Source organism: Mus musculus, chromosome 3 (assembly GCF_000001635.26).
Source record: "Mus musculus strain C57BL/6J chromosome 3, GRCm38.p6 C57BL/6J".
Classification (NCBI taxonomy): domain Eukaryota; kingdom Metazoa; phylum Chordata; class Mammalia; order Rodentia; family Muridae; genus Mus; species Mus musculus.
Genome location: NC_000069.6, coordinates 36,319,322 through 36,328,045, shown reverse-complemented (window position 1 = coordinate 36,328,045; position 8,724 = coordinate 36,319,322).

Genomic DNA, 8,724 nt, shown 5'->3' with positions numbered 1-8,724 from the left:
GCCTTAAGTCAAAGCAGTTAACAATTGATTTGTTACTCCCACAAGCTTTATTCCACCAGTCCTAGAATGTTTTGTTGTTCTTGTTGGTGTTTTGGTTTTGAGACAGGGGTTCTTTGTGTGGCCCTGGCTGTCCTAGAACTCATTCTGTAGACCAGGCTGGCCTCGAACTCACAAGGCTCTGCCTGTTTCTGCCCTCTGAGTTCTGTGACTAAAGACAAGTGCTACTACTTTTTAGCTTTAAATGTATAGCCCAGGCTGGACTTGAATTAGTGATCCTCCTGTCTCTGCCTCCTTTAACAGATCCACCACAACTGGAGCCCTAGCGTACCTTGCAGGCAGGATACCATTGTAGATCAAAGGTTTTGTGGCTGGTTTATGTTTCTCTTTTAACAGCATCCAGAGTACCTTCCTGTACCAAAGATCTCTGTGCAGGCACCAGCTTATCCTCTCCATGTTCAAGGAGTTTTGTCGATGTCTTCAGTAATGAGACCTTATTGTCAGTTTGTGGAGAGCAAACTATAGTCTTGGCAATAGCCTGAGTTGTTTAGGGATTTCCATAGCACCCCTTTGGCCAACAATTCAATCAGATATAACCAAATCCCTGTACTGGAAGCTTTGTTTGGTAATAAGAGATGATCAGTTGGGACTCTCTCTCCCCATATCACCTTCACATATGTATGTATTTTAGGAAGCTTTACTGTACTAGGTTTCCATACTACCCCTCAAATGTCCCTTAATTTTACCCGTCTCTTCCTGTATTCTCTACCTCAACTCTCTCTCCTCTCCTTCCCCTTACTTGATCCTCCTGTTCCAGCCCCCACCCCACCCATCCATAATTTTCCTTTCCTAACATGTACTACCTGTATCTTCTAATCCTTTCCTCTATACATACCCTCTGTGATACTAGGGATTGTAGTTTGACTTAACAGCTAATATCCATATATAAATGAACAATATCATATTTGTCTTTTTGGGTCTGGGATACTTCATTCAGGATAATTCTTTTCTAGTTCTTTTCATTTGCCCTGCAAGTTTCATGATATCCTTTTTTTTCCCTCCCAAACAGATGAGTAATACTCCATCGTGTAAATGTACATTTTCTTTATCCATTCTTCTATTGAGAGACATGTAGGTTGTTTCCAATTTCTGGCTGCTATGAATAGAGCAGTAATGAACATTGGCTGTGCGTGTCTCTGTTGTAGGATGAAGTGTTCTTTGAGTAGATGCCCAAGGGTGGTATAGCTGTATCTTGAGACAAGTTGATTCCTATCTCCTTGAGGAATCACCACATTGATTTCTGCAGCTTCTGTAAAAGCTTTCACTCCTATCAGCAATGGATGAGTCTTCCCCTTACTTCACATCCTCGCCAATATGAGCTGTCACTTGTGTTATTGATTTGAGCCATTCTGACAGGTTTAAGATGAATTCCTCCCTCCCTCCCTCCCTCCCTCCCTCCCTTCCTCCCTTCCTTTTCTTAAGCCATCCCAACAGGTATGAAACCATATTTCATGATGATCTTGATTTGCATTTCCATTTTAAATTATGGAATTATAAGGTACTAATCTCTTTTGGGATTTATAGTGTACAGCTCTTTCTCGAATTCCGTCCTGTGATTTACTTTGTTGCACAGGAGTGTTTTAGTCAGATAGACTCACACTTGCCTACTTTCACTTTTATTAGTTTTGATTTTGGAGTCATATCACCGCTTTGAATTAATAAGAAACTTCATAAAGAAGTGGCACCCAAGTAAGATATTTTTCATCTATGAATATTCCTTAGCTTTCCTTTGTGCTTAATTCTTCTTTAGTATATTCCAAATAAATATTCATGATTCCCCAGCCATGTTTTTACTCACGAATACACTTATATATAAGTATTCATTTAGGTATGATAATAAACATAGCTAGTTTGCCAAGGACTTTATATTAATTCTTATAATTTAATGTAGATATTTTGTGGAAGGTTCTTAGGTAAATGAGTATTATTCAACACATGATTGAGGAGTCAGTGCCAATTACTGGAGAATTTGCTGCTACTCTGGAATAAGATAAATTTGGACCTAGAGTTGAGAAATATTTTTATCAAGCTGACAGAACACTGAATGCATATGCTGAATCTAATAATAAAAATTATGTTTTACATCCTGTATGTCTTTTTTAGTTTCTTTATTAACTCATCTTTATTAATTTTTTTCTAAAATATCAGGCAGACAGATTTGAAAGAAAACAGTTTCTTGTGGTTAGATTAAAACACTAACACTGACAGTATGATCTACTAATGACAATGTTCATCCCTTATTTTCATCTACATGGCACGACCCACAGGTGTATTTCACAACAGCCCAAGGTTTCAGTGCATTGCCGAGGAGAAGCTGTAAAGATAGCTCGATTGTTGGTTTTCAGCACTACTGTCTGTTTTCCTTGACACATCTTTTCTAATTTCTCACAGGGTTCATGAGGTCCCTTCTACTCTTAGATGTTGAGAGGGTTATATGTATACTGTAAGTATTGTTGAATTTCATCAAAGGGTTTCCTATATCTGTAACAGAGGGTCATGTGCCTCATCTTGGAAAAATTTCTTGCAACCATGTTACATTTATGTTTTAAAGCCCCACTCCTTTGATGTTTGCTACATGTAATCCTATAAGAGGGCGTTAGATCCCCCTGGAACTAGAACTACTAAAGCTGCCATGTGGGTGCTAGAAATTGAACCTGGGTCCTCTGGAAGAAAGGTCAGTGTTCTTAACCACTGAGCCATCTCTCCAGCCCCCAAAGCCCTACTTTTGATGTTGTAGGAATAAGCACAATTTTAACATAGTGCTAAATTTTCCTTACAAAAATCTTCATTTAGGATGCTTCGGTTTTGCTCAGGAGAAAGATTGCTCTATAGTTTTCTTTTCTGTGCTTTTTTGTTTGGCATGTCTTCATCAATAATTACCTGTCACTATCTGTAATTGTCAGTATTCCAAATGCTGTGAATATGGTAATGAACAAAGCATTTGAAAAGTCATGGTTCACACTCTGAGACAGGGAACAGCCAGATGAAGGTATGTAGTGCTAGATGGCTGTTAAATGCTGAGAGGAAGAACAAGGCATTTGATGTGAAGAATGAAAAGTGGGATTTGTTTACAAGTTTCAAATAACTATGTCTTCTTAGAAAAACCTAAAGAGTCAGATATGTGTAGGAAGGGTTAGCAGATTCCAAGGGCTTGGGGTAAGGGCAGTTAGGAGCAGTGGCTCAGGTTTGAGGTGGGGAACATTCAGCAGGAATGGCTCAGTTGAGAAGAGGCAGCATGATAATAGGAGAAGAAAGTCTGTAGGAAGCAGAGCTGTTAAGGACATGGCACTGATGGTTCAGAAAGCAGGGTGCTAGCTGTGGTGAAGGGTGTCTGGCTGCATGACAGATGCATCATGAAGGGAGTGTGTACAAGAAGGGGGAAAAATCACATGGATTGACCAGAGGCAGGAGAGCAAAGAGAGCCTGTCTTTTTTTTTTTTCTTAAGGATTTAAATTTTATTTTATGTGTATGTGTGTTTGTATATCTGTCTGTGTGCCATATTCACACATTTGCCTGTGGAAGCCAGAAGAGAGCTTTGGATCCCCTAGAACTGGAGTTACCCACAGTTGTGAGGCTCTTGATGTAGGTGAAGGGAATTGGACCCAGTTTTGCTTTTCAAAAGAACTCACAGGAACTAACCAGGGCACCATGGTGCTGGAAGTTCCTTTTAAGAGTGATGCTTCCAAAGACTTTATGCTCTTCAAGTAAATCGTTTTTGTTTTTGTTTTTGTTTTTGTTTTTGTTTTTGTTTTTGTTTTCGAGACAGGTACAGCCCTGGCTGTCCTGGAACTCACTTTGTAGACCAGGCTGGCCTAGAACTCAGAAATCCGCCTGCCTCTGCCTCCCAAGTGCTGGGATTAAAGTCGTGCGCCACCACCGCCTGGCAAGTAAATCTTTTTTTTTTTTTTTTGACTAACAATCATTTATTTGAGAATTTCAGTGCATCCTTTTATTTCTAGATATTCTTCTCTTGCTGTATATTGTGCTGTTCCTGACAAACTAACTCTGAGATTACCAAATATAATTAACACAATCTTATACAATATTGCTATCAATTCTAGAAAAGTTATTATCCCACTTAGAAATGAAATGTCAAGGTTACCAATTGAAGTTGTAGGCCAGTCTTAATTATAGGATACAATTTCTCTAGGCAGGTTTTCATCTGCAATGTGACCAGAAAGCACAAAACATGGAAGCCAGAGAAAAACTTTTTGGAGTTGGTTCTCCTTATACCATTATGTAGGTTCCACAACTGCTTAACAGTAGAGGATTCTTTAAATATTTCTTCCCTTGAGAGTTAATTGTCTTACATGGTATCATGTTCATAGTGTTGATATGTTCACATGCCCAGTTTAGGCAATGAGTTTAGGAACCTATTTTTCTTTTTCTTTTTTTTTCCAAGAAAATGTGTTTTGTTTTGTTTTGTTTTTTAATTAGGTATTTTCCTCATTTACATTTCCAATACTATCCAAAAAGTCCCCAATACACTCCCCCCCACTCCCCTACCCACCCACTCCCCCTTTTTGGCCCTGGCGTTCCCCTGTACTGGGGCATATAAAGTTTGCAAGTCCAATGGGCCTCTCTTTCCAGTGATGGCGGACTAGGCCATCTTTTGATACATATGCAGCTAGAGTCAAGAGCGCAAGTAAATCTTAAAGATACAACTCCTTGATCCTATTCCACATTGGGAAGCTAAACTTCCAGCACAGGAACCCTTGGGAGGCAAACAACAGCAAGCCACATTGACGTCAAGGTTTTTATGTCTTGAGTAACAACAAGGATGAAGATATTCTAAAATGGAAAAGAATTTGGGATAATTGTTCCAGAAATGATATATAAGTTAGGTGTATTTTACCAATTACACTGAGAAACTGAGGAGTCCTGTCCAAATTACCACGCTTTTGAGATTTACATTTGACTGAAATATTTGAATATTAGGAGAAAACTTACCTGTGAAATGTCTTGGGTATTGTGTTTGTGAAATGAAAACATATCTAGTTAGTGGTTTACTATCTCTAATTTTTAAGGGCCATTTGAATTTGACCAAAAGGGGTTAGGAAGAGTGCCATCAACAGCATCTGTCACAACCCAGTGGGAAACCAGTGGTTTGGTTCATCTCAGTCACTCGAGTTCCAGTGTGCATTGCTGCCATTGCTGTCCACAGGCTGAGAGGAACAGAGAGTGACCACTGTGAGTCAATGCCTCGTTCTGAAAAGGACAAGCCACTCGGCTCACATCTCTCAGCTAATCCCTTCAAAGGGCCTGTTTATCTTCAAGTAGCAGAAACTGGATTTGTTTATACAGAGGTAGAGAAGCTAGCACTGGTGAGCACAGTTAACGCCACTGAGTAACACATTCTCAGAGATGTTTCCAAGTCTGCTTGTTTGTAGAGACAGTAATGCAGTGTTATTTATAATGTTGGTTATTATCATATCTGCTCTTACATTCTCCCTTTTCATTTCTGCCTTTGTTGGATTGTTTTTCCTTTGTCAGGCTAAAAATGTGAAAATGAATGTTCGGTTACTGTAGTTGCTAAAAACCTCTAATGCCATTAGCAAATTAATAATTAGAGAAGAAAGGACTATGCTGTGTGAATAGAAAGGGAATTAAGTCCACGAATAATGGTAATTATGTTTGCATGTCTCTTACCCAGATGACTATCACTTGTAAAGGTTTCTCTGTTGAGTTTTCTAATGTGGAGCCAAAAGCATTTGCTCTTGGCTTCTAATCGATTTGTTCTTGGGGTTTAATCATGTAAACGGATGCAAAGTAACGTGAACGAACATATGGGGGCCTCATATGAGCTGTACATAGTCTTAAAATGGATTGGAAATTAGCTTAGAAAATATACTAACTGAATAATGTGAAGTGGGAGAGTAGCTACATATATATCTATGATGCTGGTTTTATATGAAAATTGAAATTCCAGTTAGTTGTGTTCGAATTTCTCTGTTGAAGTTTTTAAAAGGCCATATGGAAATATCTGTAAACAAATGGAGAGTTAAGAAAAAAAATGCTTTCTCTAATGCCTATGCATGGTATGCAAATTACCTTTCTCAATTTCTTCTCACCTTCTCTTCGGAGATGATTAAATGGTAAAATCTCCATTTCTCTTTCTCACTTGTAACTATTCATAGACGCACATTACTAATATGTGAAATGAGAGAAGGAAGCAGAGGTCACACTCCACGTGTGCTTGAGGATGGTCAGCTAAGGAACGCTGGTGTTTGCACGGTGAGTTTTAACAGATTTATGAAATAACAACTGGCTGTCTAGAGTCAGCCTTAAAGATAAGCACTCGGCTGCTCATCTAGACTGTCTGAAGAGAAAGAAATGATGATCCCAGAACCGTGGAAAAAAGAGACACTGAGAGTCATGACACAGTCACACTTATCTGTGATCAACTGGAATGTAAGTCCAAAATAAATGCTATAGTATTTTAACATGGACAAAGCATATATGAATTCTTCACATCTGAAGTATAATTTTAAAAAGGGGGGAGGGGCAAAAGAGGTAGCAGCAAATCAGAACCACTCTATTACATTTATTGAAAAGAACCAACAGGAAAGGTGTTGAGGGTTCCTGGTCAGTTAGGTGACACATTCCCGTAAGCCCGGAGATAAGAGGGGCTAGTTCTTACTGGGGATGTTTATTATCAAAGATCTAGATGAGGATATTTATATGACCTTTATCTTATCTAGATGCAGAGGAGCCACAGAGAAGTCTGTCTGCATCCACTGTTTCCTTCAGTAACGTAGATTTCCTCCACATCAGAAACCTCTCCACGAAGGACAACTTCCAAAAGCCATTCCTGGCTCTTCTGATCCTCTGAAGTCATACCAAAATGGGGGATGGTGGGGGGCACTTTGAAGAGGTGTACTTCAAATGTCAAGATATTTTTCATTCTTTGGAAATTATAGATATGTGCACAGTGTATTTTGATCATATCCATCTCTTGTCCCTGTTGTCTCTTTCTAGTTCCCCACTCAAGAGTCTCTAATACAGCTCCCTCCCAACTTCATGTCTTTTTAAAAAGAATTATTAATAATCCACTATGTCCAATTCACGCTGTCCATATGTCCATGGGTATAGGGCCATCCACTAGGATATGGGCAGCTTACCAGTTGTCACCCTACTGAAACAGCGACTTTCCCTCTCAGCAGGCTTCAGTTGCCAATAGTTTCTTAGTTGGGAGTGGGCTTTGGAAGCCAGTACTCACATCTATCCTGAAATTTTCACTAGTTTGATCTTGTACCAATAACCACAGTTACTACAAGTTCACGTGGGGAGAAGGCCTGTCATGTTCAGAAGCCAGCGTTTTGTAGCTCTAATCACCACCATTTCGTTTGGCTCTTATCTTCTTTCTGCCTCCTCCTCCTCCATCATAATCTCAGCCTTGGGTCTGAGGAGGTTGACACAGATGAGCCATCTATGGCTGACCTCTCATAATCACATAGTCTCAGCACTTTTGACTCATTATGAATCTCTGGATTACCACTATCCTTTAAAAAGAGAAATTTGTCTAACCAAAGTCTAGTGCAGTGCAAATCTATAGATATAAACATAAATATTTAGAAGGCAATTTGATAACATGACCTTCTAGCAATACAGTAACAGTAGGTTTCCCTCTATAGTCTATGACCTCCCAGTCATGGATTTTTGTCTAGGTTTACAATATAAAACATGAAATCTTTGCCAGGGAATCTGTCTCGAATTCAAGTAGAAAGTGAGTGGTTAACTCCATAATGTCATACCACTGTTGTACTGCTGGCATGTATTGAATGGTGGGTCTGTATTGTAGCATGCAGAATCCAGGGCTGGGCATGTCTTGCCTGGTGGGTCTGTATTGTAGCGTACAGAGTCCAGTGCTGTTGGTGATTTCCCTCCCCTAGCCACCTTCCAGCATTATGAAAGCTATTCATCAGGTAGGAGTTCCTGGTCACTTTGAGATTGATTTCTGGAAAATTATTGATATTCAGAGGGTGTAATGTGGGCTTCTTAATATTTAAAGTATTTTCCCATGAGAAAACTAAACTGCTTTTAATTTTCTACTTAGTGATCATTGAGTGAATTCTTCTGAAATGTTTTGAGCAATGACATTTTAGAACTGATTCTTTTAGAGTGTTTTAAAGTATGCTGTATGTTCAATGTCAAGAGGAAAGATAAATAATAGAAAACGAAAGAGAACGCTGCTTCTGCTTTTTTGTTTATTTAAAGACGGAGTAATGGGTAGGGAGGGAGATGGCTCAGTGCTTACTGTGCAAGAGTGAGGGACCTGAGTTTTAATCTCTAGAACCCACATAAAGCCAGGCACAGTAGTGTGTCTATAATTGCAGTATTCCTATGGTAAAATGAGAGGCAGAGCAAAGAGGATCAGTGGACACTCGTGCCCAGATAGCCTGGTGTATGACTGAGGGACAACAGAGAGACCCTGTCTTAGAAAAGCTAAATGGTGAGGATAGACACCCACATTTGTCTTCTGACTTCCATATGTATCCCTGCATTCAGACACATGTGTGCACACACACAGGTGCTCACGCATGCATGCTATACATATACATATCATACATACACATCCATACACACGCATGCATGCTTGCACACATGTATATATGCACACAATATGCTATATATATGCATATATATACATATATATGTATATACAC